Genomic DNA, 18107 nt, shown 5'->3' with positions numbered 1-18107 from the left:
AAGCATGCCAGATATTCTGAATATTAACCTTTCGGTTAATATATTCATATCCATGTACTGAAGATGTCGTGACTCGTATGTGTGTGCAATTGAGGTTCCTTACCGTGCGTAGGAACTGATACCTTCATTGCCATTTAACTTTTACTGTTTCTAGCTCTCCTATGTTTTCGGGAAATCGTATCCATAAGGGTGTTTTTTGGGTAACATGGTGAACAACAGCGGAAATCGCCAGCGACACAGCTTTCTAATGTATACACAAGACTGCTCCTACACCAGTCTGGAAACCTGGGTCTCCTAAATAGCACAAAAATGTTTACATTTTTGCTTCATTTGAAAGGACGCCCCCTCTTGTACTGTTTTATGGTTTCTTGTGGACAGTTGCCTATTCAAGTACTAGCCAAGCCTAATATTGCTCAAGTTCAATGATCGGGCAGGAACCAGTGTCGCCAACGAAGCAATGCTGTTGGCTTCTTCTATTGTGATTTTTGAGAAGTAAGTGATTCACGAGCCAAATAATGCTTTCATTGTTAAACCTCTATAGGCTTCTACAGTTTCTCTTCAGTATTTCTTTGGGATAGGAAATCATTTTTAACCTTCAAAGCAACATAAAAGTCTCCTTTTTTTGCTAAAAACCCTTGGGAATACTTAACCTCAATAGAATTAAGCTTAAAGTGTGCTGCAGATCTCACTTCAGATAATGGAGAATGTTCTCCATCTGTGAGAGACTTCCCTGGTTTTGTTCATATTAAATTGGAGAATGTTTCACCGTGAGCAACTTCTTGCAGTCTTTTACTGAAGCTGAGAACATTCTCAGCTGAAGTGTATTCTCAGAGATGCTTTATGCACACGAACCAGGGAAATTCAGAGAAAGTACATTCTCCATTTTATTCATACGACTGAATCTGTTATGTACCATTCTCGATATTGAGGCTGTCAGAATGATTCATACTGGTGGCAAGGATTATAGGGGGAGGGGTGGGGTGGAGCTGCACCAACACCACTGCACAGGCACTTTATGTAGTCTTCAGCCATGAGAGCCACTTACACCACATTCCGCGTATGCTCTGCCAGTTAAAGTTGGCATTTGTATCTGTATGGCATGCATCATTTTTGAGCTTAGACTTACAAACTCCACAACAGGCATCTCATTCATATTGTCTTTCATGAGACCAACAACTTTTTGGTTGCCAAGTATTACACTGTAAGGATTGTTGGCTGCCTACTGAGTCATTGAATAATGTGTCAGGGTGGCACCTTATCATATGCCTCATAGCCCTTCACCCAATAGATGAAGGCACCAGTTTCTGTATAAAGTGATTTTGGATTTGCGAAATGAGTTTGAGAAAACTCTTAACGGAACTGGTACATGTGGAGTTTGGATAGATCCAGTACACAAATATGTACGTAAACAGGTTTCATGAACTCTGTCAAAACCTTAGCCATAACCCCAGAGCAAGGAAATCCTTGTTGAAGATTGTGGCCCAATTAAAATCCTACCTGGTGATATAACCTGCTCCATATAATACTCCTTCCAGTGGGTAACTAAATGAATTCCACAATGTTTTATTATAATATATTGATAATTTTTACTTTTTTGACCGTCTGACTACAACTGAATGAAACACAATTTTCATGCCATATGCGTTTTGCCTTTATTCTCTACAAGGCATCTTCAGTGGTCTGGAATATGTACATATTTTACTGTTTAGTTTACATTTTGGGGCAGTGTACCAATAGGTTATAAACAGGTCTGGTGGTTGGTTTTTGTTATGATGTAGTAAAATTTTAAATTCTACTTACAAGTTGCGTAGATGATTTTCTACATATGTTTCTTTTCCATTTTTGGTGCTGCTTCTCTTCCACAATGTACTTTGATATTATGCATAATTTTGCTGAAAATTGCATTGTTCATAAGTTTATATAAATCGTCCTCCAACGTACATGACATGAGATGTACCTTTTTTGGTGTTTAAATGGGTGCCTTCCTTGAGCCAGGGATGCTGCTTGAAGGAAATACTGCAGATTACTTTATCCTGTTTCAACCCAAACTTGAACCATTGATGGAGGTTACAGGTTGTCTTTCCCTCCAGCAGTGTCAGCTTGAGGTGGGAACCATTTTCCAGAACTATGTGCTCTGGACACAGTTGTAAATCACTGTGCTTGTCAGGCAGACTTATAGGGTGCGCTAAATCTATCTTTAAAATATAGCATGTTTCAGAATCTGCCCACATAAATTTGCTGTTTTTACTCAATTTGTTGCATTGGTTATCAGACAGCCACCAAAACCCAAAGTTTACGTGTCTGTATATGTGTGTGTGTGTGTGTGTGTGTGTGTGTGTGTGTGTGTGTGTGTGTGTGTGTGTGCGCGCGAGTGTATACCCGTCCTTTTTTCCCCCTAAGGTAAGTCTTTCCGCTCCCGGGATTGGAGTGACTCCTTACCCTCTCCCTTAAAACCCACTTCCTTTCGTCTTTCCCTCTCCTTCCCTCTTTCCTGATGAGGCAACAGTTTGTTGCGAAAGCTTGAATTTTGTGTGTATGTATGTGTCTGTTTGTGTTTCTATCGACCTGCCAGCACTTTCGTATGGTAAGTCACATCATCTTTGGTTTTACAAATATAAGAAATGTTACATATAGTTAGTATAATTAGGCATGTGTCAAATTTGCGACAACAGGCATTTGAGAAATAAAACACTTACAACTCCTCATTGAGGGGAATTTTTTTTATTGAACTTTTTCATAATATTCAGTGGAAAAAAATAATGAACATGTGTTTGAATTGCAATTATGGTTACTTATAAATCCAGGGCAGGGCATTAACATTGCTTTACTCATGAAATTGCGTAAAACAATTCAAGTTTTTGTTTAGGCAAAGGCGAAGTTTGCATTTGGCACACACAATGACTGTCTGCCCTTTGCAGCTGGATCTGTTGCATCTTTGCCTTCCCATTTCACAAGGTCAATGACCTACTCCATCAGTACGGGTAGATTTATCAGGGACTGGTTTTGTTGGATCCCAGCGCTTCTTACATTGAATATTTTATAACACCATTTATTGGGCTTCTTGGGAAAATACTGCTTCAGTGCAGACTGCCCCGTGAATGGAACCCTCTGCTCATAAACACACATCGTCTGAGTTTGAGGTATGGCTTGAATTTTGGAAACAGTGAATCAATTACTGGACGTATTTTGAACAGTCTATCCCTGTTTGGGTCGTCAGTGCTCAGCATTTTGTCATTATCCTTGAAATGTATATTTCTCTTGATGTCTTTCCACATATCATGTGACATAACATTGGCTACATGGGGTTGTCGACTCGCCATTGCCCAATACATATGGGTGCGAGGGAGACGATAAATTGAAATATATAAAACTGCCCAGAAACTGCTCAAGTTCGCCTTTTGTAAGTTCTACTGGCTTATTTACGTTATTCTGCACAGAAATTATATTACTCTGTTCAACTGCGAAAGAATCTATGGGAGCTTTTACATCATCTGCTTCTGGCAAGGAATTATTCCAAACAGGTGTAACTCTTTTCGCTACAAGTAGCTGGTACTGTCTTCCAAAGGAGAGGTGCGAGGGAGACGATAAATTGAAATATATAAAACTGCCCAGAAACTGCTCAAGTTCGCCTTTTGTAAGTTCTACTGGCTTATTTACGTTATTCTGCACAGAAATTATATTACTCTGTTCAACTGCGAAAGAATCTATGGGAGCTTTTACATCATCTGCTTCTGGCAAGGAATTATTCCAAACAGGTGTAACTCTTTTCGCTACAAGTAGCTGGTACTGTCTTCCAAAAGAGAGGTCTCCTCACAGTACTGTTAGCACTTTCAGTTCTGGGGACAGCTCAGGGATCTTGAAAAATGTTTCCTGCCTCATTTTCAGTATCAGCATCTGAAGCAACAAAAGAGTATGAAATATAGGAGACACAAATGTAAAAAGCAAATCAAGCTTTACAGCTTTACCTGAAACGTCTGAACTGTGTCTTCTACACAGGTTGGATTATATTCGTCATTTTCATCAGAGTCACTTAGACAACTATCATCACTTTCGTCTGCAAGTGGCACACGTGTTTTCAAACATATTTACTTTCATTGTAGCATAAAAGGACTTCGGGACCATTGTTAAAAGAAGCAGTAGAGTGACAATAATTCATTAGAACTTCTGCAGCACACCAGTAGTGGAAGTGTAAGCAAAGAAAATTTCATTGAAAAAATTTTTTGCCACCTAAATCAATTGATCATTGTTATAAATAAAGGTGCAAAAAGGCAAATCAAAAAACAATCTGGCATTGAAGCATGTTAGCACTAAAGATGAATGGAAATTACCGTCCTTTCTTTGTTTTATTTTATCACTTGCTTGTTCCCATAAAGGTGCCTAAGTGCCTGATGATGCATATTTTACACAAACCGTATTTACGTATTCACTGAAAGTTTTATCTGCTTTATCGCATCTAAATATGAATTACAACACCGAAAAGATATTAGCAAAACAAAATATAATTTTCAAAATGAAGCTTACCCCTGTATTTTATGGAACAAGGAACACAACCTCAGGTCTTGGTTAGCAACACGCTCACAGTACATATGTCTAGCTACCTTGCTCAGAATACACAAACGTCGTCATAGAAGTACAGTCAACATTCAGTAGATGGCAGCATGTGTCACACACTGTGGCCGTTCGTGTAGAATCTGCTACAACCAGCACTGGTGTCCGAAAACTCTTTTTCTTCCATGCATAAGGGTCACAACGGTATGATGTGAATTTGCGACAACCAGCATTAAGTGATCCTCACTTGGAAAACAGCCAGCCTTGTAAGGTAAAATTATTTGTTATATAAATGTTCCAGAGTTTGTATGCTTGACAAAGACTTAAGACTAGATTTTCCACTCAGCTGCACAATAAAAGCAATGCACATGCAAACAGGAGCACTCTTTGGCAGCCACAGTGCAGTCCAATAAGATTTCTTTACATATAAATAAAGTGGTTAGTCATAAGCAGCAACATACATAATACAACACTCGTCTGTTGTTGGATAGAACTTCAATACATCAGGTCTTGAAAGGATGTAGATAATGGAATTAAAACAAAATTGCTTTGGTTTACAATCATTGTATTGTAGCATGCATTTCATCATGACCCATTGGTTTTCATTACACTTTAACATTATTTGAACATTTGTCTTTTACAAACTCACGCAGTTTCTCAGACTTCACAATGTCCACGTCGGTACTCTTTATCGTCTTCCTGCATCGACACACTGTATTGGAATAATTCCTGAATGGATCCCTAATACTCACTGCATTTACTGTTGGATTTCTTCCATTTTGATGTTGAATGCATTCCATATCAGATATCAATGTGCTGTTGCCTATTTCAGGTGGAATGTAACACTGGGATTTTTGTTCTAAAATAAAATTGTGCAGACAACAACAAACTCTTGTGACATTGTCCACCTCCTCTGGTGAAAGTCGAATTGGACTGAGTAGACTCCCAAACTTACTTGAGATTGTGCGAATTGCATTATCAACCCCTTTTGCAGCCCTGCTTAGTATACAATTAAGAACCCTTTTTTCTTTTGTGAGGTCTCTCTTGGGATATCCCTTCATCATGTACTCTTTCACTGCAAACATACCATCAGCAACAAATACATGTGGCAATTCTGTACCACTGAAACACTGTTAGCTTCTCTGGTGCTGACAAATTCAGTTTCTTACTATTCAAGGTTTCAGCCGATTTACTGTTGTTGAAAATTGCCTCAGCATTGGCCCTACTATTTGCACCAATAGAAATGACAAGGAGCACAATGCTGTTCTTCCCTTTATAATCTCTGAAGTATGCACCTTCAAGTAACTTTTTTCCCCATCAGTGGCACCAATCAAGAATTGCCACGACAGTGAGGGTATGGACCATCGAGTGTAGGAAAATAAATAAAAACACATCTGTACTTGTGTGTTTTTTTATTATTATTATTACCTAAATATATTTATTTACTATTTTTCCAAGAATACTTTTTGTTACTACAAGTTGCTTTCAACAATGTAGTGTCATTTTTGTAGGTACTAACAAATTCTGAACATGTTATGTCCATATTAAGCGAAATTTGCAACTTTGCTTTTATTAAGTCCACAGAGCAACGGTTACGAATATTTGTCCATTTCATGGTCATGAAAGAAAAATCTGTAGTCTTCAAATAGTTCATTGGTTGAAAATCCCTCATCTCAGTGGAATCCTATAACAGAAGCAGAATCCCAAAGTTCTGTAAACGTCAATTCACAACCGAGTGACAATGGTTCCAGCTTTTTAATAGATTTGATTCATTAAAAGCAAAGTGGCTTTCGAGATAAGCAAGTGCATTTTGATAAAATAATTTAAAATCTATAACAGATGCTTTGTAAGCTTTCTCATTGACGTGGTTTTGTGCAATTTGTAAATGCGATCCAAAAAAATTTTCATTAATTCTTGTCTGCAGCTGCCACATTTTCTAAAATTCCATGTAATTAGATCGAAGCGGTTGTTGTGTCCTGCAATGCCAAGCTAGCTTTTTAAACATTGTGCATACATTGGCATAAAAATGTAAGTATAAAGTCGTCTTTCTAAACATATGCGATTCCACATCGCTTTCATCGCCTGTTGTAGTGGATAACTTTGTGTTAATGGCTTTGGGACAGTCATTACCAGTCGATATGAAATAGGAAATTATTGCTGGGTAAACTTGCAAAATCTTTTATATAGCTGGACCCTAAGAAAGCCACCTTGCAGTCATATTTATTTAGCTCCGTCCATTACAGTTGCGCAGAGACTACAAACTACTTCAAATGTTCCCTTCTTATAGTGGAAAATGAGAATTGACTGTAAATTTTGAAAATCACAGATTCCACACAGAGTTCCAATTGGTTCATAGCATGTTTGAATGTATTGTTCAAAACATGAGTCAGGCATCCAACTTTAAAAGTATTTGGATGTTTATCTTTCAGTTGGGTAAATGCAGAACTATGTTTTCAAAACTGGCATTTGTACTATCTGCACTGAATGCCAAGATACACGTGATATCCAAATCAAACTTTGTAAGCATGGCTACAACAGCATCGCTTATAGCATCAGCCGTTTTGAATGGACACTCAAAAAAATCGAATAATTTTGTTTTACATCCGTCTTCGTGTGAAAATTGTTGATTACAAATGAGTCTCTTGGTTCCAAAATGTCCTTTATCCAATCAGCTTAAATTTCGGTAATTAGTAAAAAATGTATTTAACAATTTCTGTTGTATGTATAAACTTGAAATTGTTTCTGCATGTTTCTCAGTTATGTGTTTTTGTTATTAACATCATCATAACTTATTTCAGAATTTTGTTATAAATAAAAAGCTCTTCGATAAGGGACATTTTGGAACCAAAATATGGAGAAGAGACGTTTTGAAAGTAAAAACTTTGGATAAGAGACAGTTTGAAAAAAAAAAAATAGGGGAAAAATTATAAACAGTGTTTGTTTAGTAAATGTATATAATTTAATTTTTGTGGAAACAATGTCTGTAGGTATTTTTAAAACAACTGAAATAATTTCTGCTTAAGTTAGAGCAACAGATAGAAACATACATTTACCAGAAAATTATTAAAAAATAACGTTACATTAAACCTACACACGTTACAGAAAACATAATTTTAAAAGTGCCTTAAGGGTAGTCATTTACTTATTTGAATCTGGATTTGTCCTATTAACTGCTGTGAAGTAATTAAAAGCCATTTTTATCGACCATGTTTCCACCAGCGTTTTCATCATCAGATTGTTCTTCAGGTCTATTCTGTACTGGATTGAATATAATATTTTTGTAGAAGGCCAGGTCTTCATTTTGAACCCAGTTTTCCCCAAAGGGTAGAGTGAGAATCTTGTTGACATCTTTCACTTTCCTTTACTGTTACTGTAGGTAGTACTGATGGTGGTTCAAAGTTTTGAACTTTAAATCCAGCTTTGAGTACTTTTTTCACCTTTCCGAGATTGGTGTTATACCAAGGTTCACCTGCAACAAGTACTTCACAGGTTGGCACATTGCCTAGTGCTATAATAAATCTTTGAAAATTTAAAGCGCTAGTTTCCAGGCTTCTTTTGGTAATTTTCACATACTGTAAACTGAGGTTACTTGGACCCAAGAAGTAAAATTTTTTGTATATTTAGTACCACATGATAGTCTAAAACCATTAATTATGCCGATATCCTAAATTCTTTTATAATTGTGATATTTTTCTAGCAGTTTACATCTGTTTCAGACCAAATTTTATTTTTTGTATGTGAGAAAAAAATTAGTGAAATTTGGGTCGAAGTAACTCCAGGGTTTGGCTAACATGAACTCACGCATTATTTTCCTTGTAAAAAGCAGTTTAAAGGTGCATCCGGTCCAAGTAGGACCTGGGCTCTGGAAATAAAGACATTTACAGATATTTTGGTGTGAAGAATGTTCATTTAATTTGACATTTAATTGCAAAATATCCAAAAAATACATAATTAACTGTATTCACTGGTTTACGCTGTTGTAAATATTCATAATAATAAATTATGGTGCACAATAAAGTTAGTTTATGGTAACTGAAAACAAACCCCTTCTAATGAAAGTGGGTGGGTTAATTTTTCTTTTAATGTCACACCACTTTTAGAATAAAATGTCCTTTTCTGAAGGCCATGCCCAGGCTTTCCTTGTCTGTGTCATGCAGTCAACAATGGCACCGTTGTTGCAGACGGTCATTACTTGACCTGGAAATAAAACATTATTCCAAGCCACAAGAACAAAATCCTGCTCTTGTAAGAAACCTTTTAGCATTTCTTCGTCTTCTTTATTTTCGTTCTCTGGAAGATTACTGCGAAGGGGTGGCATACAAATTTTGTTTTCAGAAGAAAGTAAGTCGCTTTCTCTGGAGTCCCTGAGACTGTAAGCTTCCTCGTCCTCAGATGTTGACTCACCACATGATTTTTTCGTGGAGTTTCCTTTTTTCTTCGAAGACACTTTTTTCTCTGCAGCTGCTTTTATTGTACGTTCATTTTCTCTTCGCGTTTTAGAAGATGAAGTTTCTCCTTCTTTAGGCTGAATATCAGAGACACGAATGCTTTTCCCTGGTGAAACTTGGATTTTTCTTATCCTAGCCTGGGGCTTTACAAACTCTCACCACTTTTCTTGAAGGTGAGCTAAGAACGCGTCTCCACCAAGGTATAAGTTTACTGATGTATCTTGTTTCGGAAAAAGAGATAAAAGCTCATCCTTATTTGTGGGGAAAATGTCAGGTTTCTTAAAACCTGCTTTCAAATTGCTTGGCAACTTAGGCTCCATCTTGTTTAATACAGTTTTTAGTAACATGCGGAATTAATCTTTTGGCAAAGATGCTGATTTCTTTCCAGTGTCAGACTGTTTCCATTTGGTTAAAATCTCTCTCCATTTAGCTTTCAAAGGCTTAAAGTAGGCTACATCAAGGGTCTGTGTCATATGTGAGGAGTTCGGTGGCAGGCACACAAATCTTATAGACGAAGGAGAGGATAGGTGTTAGAAGGTGGGCTGGGGCTTCCTGAAGGTGTATACGTCTTATGTCATTTAGTCCTGGGGCTGTGTTACGTCCTGAGTAAATGGCATTAATTATTTCTGCGTTAGTGATCTCTGCTGTTAGCGTGTTTTTGTCTTCTGTTGCTGTCGTTGGGGTGTTTAGGATTATAGTTAGTTGTTGCTCGATGTGTTGTCTGAAGTTGTCGTCAAATTTTGCGTCTTGTGGGAAAGAGTATACTTGCTGCAGTACTTGTCGAAATGCCTCGGCTTGTTCTGCTTTGTCTTTTGTTGGTTCGTTATACACTAGTAATGTAGTGTTTGTTGGCTGTCGTTGTCCCGTGAGTGTTTTAAAGCGTTGCCAGAATTTCCACCCCCTTCCCTGTAGTTAAGTCTTCTGCATGTGTCGTCCCAGTGTCTTTGTCGGTATCCAGATATGATTCTTTTAATTCTGGCATTCAGTCTATTCCATTGTCTTTTTAGGTCTGGCTTGTTGTTGCGTCTGACTTGTCTATAGAGTTTTTTGTTGAATTAGGTTGAGGGTTTCCTGCAGTATGGCTTGTTTCCAATTTTCGACTACTATGGTGGGTATGGCTTCAGCTATTGCTTGATGTATGGCAGTCTTGGCATGTTGGAGGTCGTCATCGTGTTATCGTCAGTAGTATTGATAGTTGTTCCGTGAGTACGTCTTTGTATTTGTCCCAGTCCGCATTTGGGTATTTGCGGATTGTTCGTCTTCTGGGTATATGGTCTGGGGGCAGGGTGGCGCTGGTCGAAAAAAGGATTGGCAGGTGGTCGCTCGTTATAGAGGTGCCCATGACAGCATCTGACATTGTGTCGCTGATGATGTGTCCATATTAGCACGTGGTGTGGCTTCGAGTGGCCTCGGTGCCATATGAAAGTCGGTCGATTGACTGGTAGACTGGCAGCCGGTCCATCGGTTCTGTCGTCAGGAAGTCAAATAGACTCCGCCCGTTCCCGTTATTGGCTGTGTCCCCTAGCATATGGTGTCATGTGTTAAAGTCTCCTAGTATTGTGTATTTATTGTCAGTCATCATGTGTCGTAGGAAGTGCAGTGGTAGGGGCGTTCTAGATGGGTTGTACAGACAGGCTATTGTGAGTGTGTGTCTGTTCTGGTCTCTTATCTGTACTATGACTGCTTCTACGTTATTGAGTGGTGCCGGGAGAGGAATCTCCTTTGCTGCAATCGTGTTCTGTACGAGTAGAGCTACTCCTTCTCTTCCATACTGCCTGTCCTTTCGGAATGTGTTGTACCTGGGAACGTTAAAGGCGTGTGTGTTCCTTAGCCATGTTTCGGTGATGCCTGCAACGTGGACACCTTCCTGTTGTGTGGTGTGTGTTACTAGTGAGCGCTTCGGTTTGACGCCTTGGGCGTTTACCGATAGGAAACGTAGTGTGTCGGCAGTCGCGGAGGTGCCTGGCAGGGAGGGGGTTGGAGTTAGGGGGTGGGTCCCTGTTTAATTCGTGTTCTGTTGTGGTGTGTGCTGGGGTGTGTGTTGTGGCGTGTGTCTGAAGCGTGTTTCTGGATGCCAGTGGTCACTTATTGTTACATGTATTTTGTTTCCTGCTTGCGTCACCTCAAAGTCTTTTTCGAGAATCTGCTTAGTGGCTTGTTTCAGTGACTTTTTGATGGCTTCCCTGTGGTCTTGGAACAAGTCCAGCAGAGTTGCAGCGAGCTCCTGTTTGAGGTTGTCACTGTTGTTTGGGATTGGTGCTGGTTCATTGATGATTTTGATGGGTGCGTGTGTTTCTTCACTTGTCACCTCCTTGGGATGCTTGGGACACTTGTATGAGAGTGTGGAGTGGTCGCCCTTGCCGTTTGCGCACATCTCTTTCTCTTTTAGGTTACAGCGAGAGAGATCGTGCGGTCCACTGCGTCTTGGGCACTTTGTTTCTCTTGTGCAGTTGGCTGTGGTGTGCTCGAAGGTTAAGCACCTGCCACATTGTGCCGGTTGAGGGGGAGGGTCCCGTGGGGGCTTTGCATGTCTTACAGGGAAGCTCTCTCAGTCAGGAGCGTGTCAACAGTTTGCTGGCAGTACGTTATTACCCTGAATTTCTGAGTAAACGCATTGCGCTTTCAGTCTTTTATACGCCACGCTTTCACTACGTCGAAACCGTGTTGGCGAAGTTGTTCGGTCACAGTCTCGTCCGTTGTTCCGTGGGGGATGTACTTTAAGATGACACTCATTGAGGGGTTCTTCCTGTGTCTTCCTACGGATCCTCGTGGTTCCCTTGTTTGTCTGGTGTTGTGGGTGACCTTAGGGTACCCACATCTCCTAAGTTTGGACACGGTTTCCCCCTCGGCGCCACCCATCTGACTCCAGATGTATGCTGCCGTCCCTTCACGGTTTGTTTTGAAATCTGTGATGCTCCTCAGAAAGTCTTGTTTTAGGTATTTTCTCATATCTGAGGCTAGCGTAGGTTGCTCGGTGCCTCTGGGGAGGTTTTTGTTAAGTTTGTATTTTGGAGGCCTTTGGAGGCCAAGGGTTGCTAATTTATTGCCTGTTTCCCTGGGAGGATGTTTCACTCGGTGACCTGCTCCTGTTTGGTGATGGCGGGGGCTGGGGGGCTCACTGCCACGTTGGTGTAGGTCGGTGGTGGGGGGTGTCGTCGGTCACTGTCGCTGCTTGTGTTGCTGGGTCAGCGAATGCCTTACTGCGAGTGTGGTCGTGCTTTGGGGTGCCGATTACACACTTCATTGTCACCTTGCGTTGGCTACTGCCTCTGTCTGAAGGTCTCTGTGTGCTAATACAGCCCTAATCGACACGTGCGCGGGTTACGGGGTGGCGCCACTGGCCCTGGCACGGAATGTTCCCTATTCTTTGGGAGGAGGCAGAAGAATTCTGCCTCATGACACTGTGTGCCACATGACAATTTTGCCGCTACCAAAGTTTGGTAGTTGTACGACAATGATTTTTGCTTTCTTCAAAACAGCGGCGCAGTGAACTAGCGCTGTGTGCAGGATGTCGTCCACGTTCTTCCGTTCAGCACAGGTGGTAGTGCTGAAGTTGGCGGCTGGTCTCGGCATGGTCGTCGGTGGGATCTTCTTCCTCCGCTAGCCCGCCTTCGCGGCTGCCTTAACGCGTAGCGAAGATCTCGCAACAGCTGCTCGCGCTCTGCCAGACGTCTTCACTGCTCCGCTGCACCACCTCGTCTGAGTACAGTCTTCAAAATATAACCATGCCTCTTCAGTTCTTCAGGAGACAATTTTTTCATCACGACAACTGGCCGCATTATTGTATCAGTTCTTTCAATAGCTCAAATTACAATTAATCATACTAGATGAGTCTTATGGTTGATAATTTGGTCGTCAGTTTTCCTTTATTCAAATGAATCAACCTATTGCCCAACTTGTCTCACAAATAGTGCCTAAATGTGTGGGTGGCCACATCCAGTCACTTGGGCTTCTTTCCCTTCAAATATATGTGTTTCATCACACATGCATTCTTTCTAAATGCATGTTGGTGTTCGGAGTGTTGTGCTGTCGGTAACTTTATGCCCAATTTGTAGATGTGGCCTTGTAGGTTTCTTCAAAATACATCCCAAATTCCGAAAGGTCCGGTTCTGTTTTTATGTAGTGTATAGCCTCTTCTAAAATTCCCTGAAAACTTTCTCGGTTGTTGTGCTCCATTAATGTTCCAATTAGCTTATACGCTTGCACTTGATTTTCGTGTCCCTTAACCCTACACAGATTTTTTCTCCACGCTCTGTCAACATGCCATGAACAGAACAATGTGTGCTTGGGTGGAGTCATTATTTTGCACCAGGCATTGAAAAATACATCTATCATGTCAGACATCAACACATTTGTATGTACTGGGACTTGCAGTGTGTTTCTTATGACACTTAAAAAATCTTCCATAATTGGAAGATATCTTCTCTTAGAAAATGTGAACGAACATGGAAATCCGTGCCATAATTCGTCTAACACCAATAAAGTTGTCAATTCGAACCCGTAGTCATTTAAACCATGGATGCTGTCAATACAAACACAGTTACCTACAAATTTCACCAACGTATCTTTTTGAGCTTCGTTCATTATTATTAAAATGAAATCTTCATTTTGCAGATTGTATTCTTGTGATGCAACACCCTGTGGTTTGTAGTACTGGACAACTGATCCTGTTTCGTGCATCTCCCACACCCACGATTCCACACTAGTACACTCGTTTTTATGTCTTATAGCCTCGAACTTCAGGTTGTAGCTTTGTACTACATTGTGGATATCGTTTCTTGACAGCAAGTTATAACGCTGCAAACCACTATCGTGAATTGGATATCTAAGGGGGTCAAGAATGTGATCAAATGGAATTTTCATAGCAATTTTCTTTGCTATTTCCTCTCTTTCAAATTTCGAAAGCCTAAACCGGCCCATCTCCTGCTGATGACCCACATGCGTGCTACAAAAGATAACTTTTACTTGGCCTGATTGATAAAGTGTCACATCCACTCTAGATGGGCAGTGACCACCAATTACTGCCCATTAGTTTTAAGTGACGCTCAATGCTGCCACGGGGTTTGTAATTTCCATCACGGTGGCACTTAAAATATAACTTACTGCTTCCACCCGCACTTTTATTACATTGTCCTCACGCATGTACAAATTCACTCACAGTATATTTTTCTAATTCACGTTTCCATTCATAAAATTTACTTTGATCATAAAATTCATGGTTTTCTTCACAGATAACTAGCTCATGGAGCAATGAATAACGTTGAAGCATTCCGTTTCTATTTGAGCTGCCAAAGTCACACAAAGCACACAGTACTATATTTTTGCGTTCTGTTTTATGTACAGCGTTATCATGACGCTTTAGAGAATCTGCTCTGGGAGTGGAATACCCGCACAAAACGCACGTAAATTTTTCACCAACAGCAACCGAGTGCTTGTAGCGGATCTGGCGATATAAGTTTCTATTGTTGCTGTATGTTACAGGCACAAATTGCAATTGTATTGCTCCATATTTCTGATGAGAACCGGACCTAACAATAATAACAACACGGTAAAAACAACAAAAACAAGAGCAAAGTAATGAACAGTACACACAAGACGCAGCCAAAAATAACAGCCCACCAGAAGGGCTACGGCTATGTACACATGATAGCATTGCATCGCGCGTTGCAATGCGCATCAGAGAAACTGGCGGTGTTGACGCCGCGTTGAACTCCAGTTTAGCCATGGAAGTTGAAGAGGCAGCATTGGATTATGCACCACAGGTTTAAAGAATGGAGACGAAGGCAAAGACAGTACTGGGTGCATCCGATTTTACGTGACGAATTAACTCGCGGATCCTTTGTAACTCTGTACCCAAATCTAAGAAAACATGCGCCAAAGTTTTTTAATTACTAAAGAATGTCGATTGCGTCCTTTGACGAGTTATTGAACATAGTTCATGATGACGTGGCACCTAGTGGGAACTACGATAGGGGTAGTGTTTTACCAGAAGAGAAACTCGTAATCACATTGAGGTAAGTTTATTTATAAACTGATAATACATGTACGGTATAAATTATTGTATATAAAATAACAAATTGACAAGACATCAATTTAAAATTTTTGTTCTTTCTTAAAGTAAAGAAAATCCTTCAGTTTTAGTACAAATCCAATATTTCAGAACTTTGTAGAGAAGTGCAACTATCTGCTGGTGAGGCGGCCTCTTGTGGTCGTCGTGGGGTCTGAGTTGCATGTGTTGGAGAAGCTCCTGAGTGTACCTGGCCATACAGTATGTTGATGTTCAGACCCTGCTTGTGAGGTGGCCGGTACTTGTGGAGACTGAGAAGCTTGGGTTGGAAAAGCACCTGGGTATACTTGGCCATGTTGCATACTGGAGAATGGTTGGTAGTGCACAGGTCCACGTGCCTCATTAATCACAGTTGCGTTGTAGAAATCTAGGGCTCTTGTATTGTTTCAAGTAACTGAATTTTCGTTCTAATTTTACCGTGATCAGGCACTTTCTTCAGTTTCTTGTACAGAGAGAGATAAAAGAGTTTGTCCTCATCTTCGTTATTTTTTTCCATTTCTCTTTGTTCTCGTAGCAAAATACTTTTGTTCAAAATGTCCGAAAAATGTTTATCGATTTAACGTAATTTTTTTCTTACTCACTGGATTTTCGGTACTTTGTTCAGGCCTGTTCAAATCGTCAGTAGCTGCTTCCTCCTCCTCCAAGATGACTTGTGTCCTGGCCATGGTCATCAAGATTACTGGTAGTCTCCTTATTACTTACTGTATTTTTTAAAAATTGGAGCCGTGAGAAATATATATAAGGAGTTGAGCTGCTTGCTCCAGATCCTGATATCTTGGTCTTCCTTCTTTTTAATTCTCTGGCAAAATTGTCAGCACACTCTTCCATCTCTTTTGCAAAGTTGTTCCTAAAAAAAGTTTGTAAACTTAGTAGTCAATTAACACAGTAAAACTTTAACATGTTTTTTCCAGGTATCTGGCAACAGGATGTTCTTTTGCTGAACTTCATTACAATTACAGAGTAGGAAAGTCAACCACAGGGAACATAATCCGTCAAGTTTGTGCAGTAATAAGGAACAAATTGAAAACAATTTGTATACTGCCTATGACAGAAGACAAGTGGGAACAAGTTAGTAACAAGTTAGTAACAACTTTCTAAAGTATGACAACTTTCCTAACTGCCTTGGAGCACTGGACTGTAAACATGTTCGTATTGTGCAACCCAATGATTCAGGGTCCCTTTTTCACAACTGCAAACATTTTCATTCAATTGTACTACTAGCTGTTTGTGATGCTAACTACCGTTTTTTGTTTGTGGATGTTGGTTTCTATGGCAAAAGTAAGGATTCATCAGTTTTCCAGGAATCAATATTTTACAAAAAACTCATATAAGGTACATTGAATATTCCACAGGCAAAACCAATTTCAAATGTGGACATTACACTATTGCCTCATGTTTTTGTATCAGATGATGCGTTCGGTCTGTCGAAACACATCATGTGTCCATACGTTGGAAAATTATTGTCTCATATTAAAAGAGTTTTAAACTACCGATTGTCAAGATCTCGCAGGTATATTGAATGTACTTACGGTATTATGGCAAACAAATGGAGAATATTTCATAGGCCTCTAAATGTCAGTTTAGAACTTGCAGAAAGTATAGTTTAGGCATGTTGTGTGTTGCATAACTATGTACGACAACGAGATGGGTACAGGTATGAAGATACATTTTATAAGGCGCCATTCGTTGACTTGTCTGGAGTAACTTCTCCACGGCCCAACATGTATGCAAAAGAAGTAAGGGACAGATTTGCTCGTTACTTCATCAGTGAAGGCAAGCTACCGTGGCAAGATAAAATGGTGTAAACAAGAGTGCAATTGCGAACAGTTATGAGACAAGTATATGTTAATAATACAACATTACATTGCCCATTAGAACAATACAGTGTAATTATGAACAATTAAATATTTTTCTGTCATGCATTTCTCTGTAGATATCGATTACATATTATACACTATTTGTAATAGACATCATGTTGACAACTTTCTGTAAATAAAATTAAGAAAGCATAAATAAATAGGTGAAATAAATAGCTTTAGTTACCTTTGACAGATATTACATCCAAATAGGCTTCGTCAGTAGTTACATATACAAATGTTTATTTGTGTGTTAATTATTCAATTTTACACATAATTATTTGAACTATGCTCTATTATAAGTAATGCTATTAAATAGTAACTGCTTTAACTTACGACTAAATTTAGAGTCACAAGGTAAAACAGTTACTTATGTGTAACTGTACTAATCTACTATGTAGTTTAACCTTAATATTAAAGTTGTCTCTTACCAAGAACTTTCTTCTGTTCCTCTGAACAACCCTCTTCAGGAAACAAATCAACCAATTGCTGCCACGCTGATTTTTTTAATACTCTGTTCTTGTAGTCCGCACTTCCCATATCGCAGGACGACTTTTCACTTCTTCAATGAAGATCTCTGTGTCAAACGTGCGTTCCTCCGTGATAAGAGCACCAAAGCGCGCGCTAGACTGAATGCATGTGTACACCCAAACCCACTACTAGGAACTCGAGGCGCGCGGCGGACGCGCGATCCTTGAGGAACCTTCGAGACGTGCGTCATGATGCGGCGTCATTTCGAAGCGCGCGTTGCATGTGTACGCAGTCAACGGTTTATTGTTTTTCAACAGCGCGCATTGTAACGCGCTGCCCATAATGTGTGTTGCAACGCTATCATGTGTACAAGGGCTACGAGTGGAGCAGACCCGAAGTCAGCCGAACCGAAGTTAGCAGAGTCCACCCGAACGGCTCCACAAGTTGCAGTCCCCAGACGTAAGTAGGCTTCTCGCCTGGGCCGGGTGATCGCCCCCCGCCCCCCCCCCCCCCCCTCCCCCGCCTCTTGGAATGGAACAGCTTTATTTCTTTTTTATTTTATTTTGCGTATGGCAATACAGTGACAATATTTTATGTAAGTACAACAATATGTAAACGAAAAGTATAAAACAAAACAATGTGTAAATAGTACTAAACAAGCAATAGCACAAAAGGATAAAGTACAAACGCTCAAGACAAAATGACTACACGTTATAA

The 18107-nt window shown here is 39.9% G+C and overlaps 1 long non-coding RNA gene across 1 annotated transcript in view; it reads left to right on the top strand.

Moving 5' to 3' along the window:
- Window positions 1-17028, top strand: part of LOC124552602 — an 82570-nt gene extending 65542 nt beyond the window's left edge. Inside the window, exon 6 of the long non-coding RNA XR_006967938.1 lies at window positions 15975-17028. This is a non-coding gene — a long non-coding RNA (uncharacterized LOC124552602). The remainder of the gene's footprint in view (window positions 1-15974) is intronic.
- Window positions 17029-18107: the final 1079 nt, after the last annotated feature.

This window comes from Schistocerca americana, chromosome 10 (genome assembly GCF_021461395.2).
Source record: "Schistocerca americana isolate TAMUIC-IGC-003095 chromosome 10, iqSchAmer2.1, whole genome shotgun sequence".
Lineage (NCBI taxonomy): Eukaryota > Metazoa > Arthropoda > Insecta > Orthoptera > Acrididae > Schistocerca > Schistocerca americana.
The sequence above is the reverse complement of the archived record's forward strand: the minus strand, read 5'-3'. Positions and strand labels throughout refer to the sequence as shown.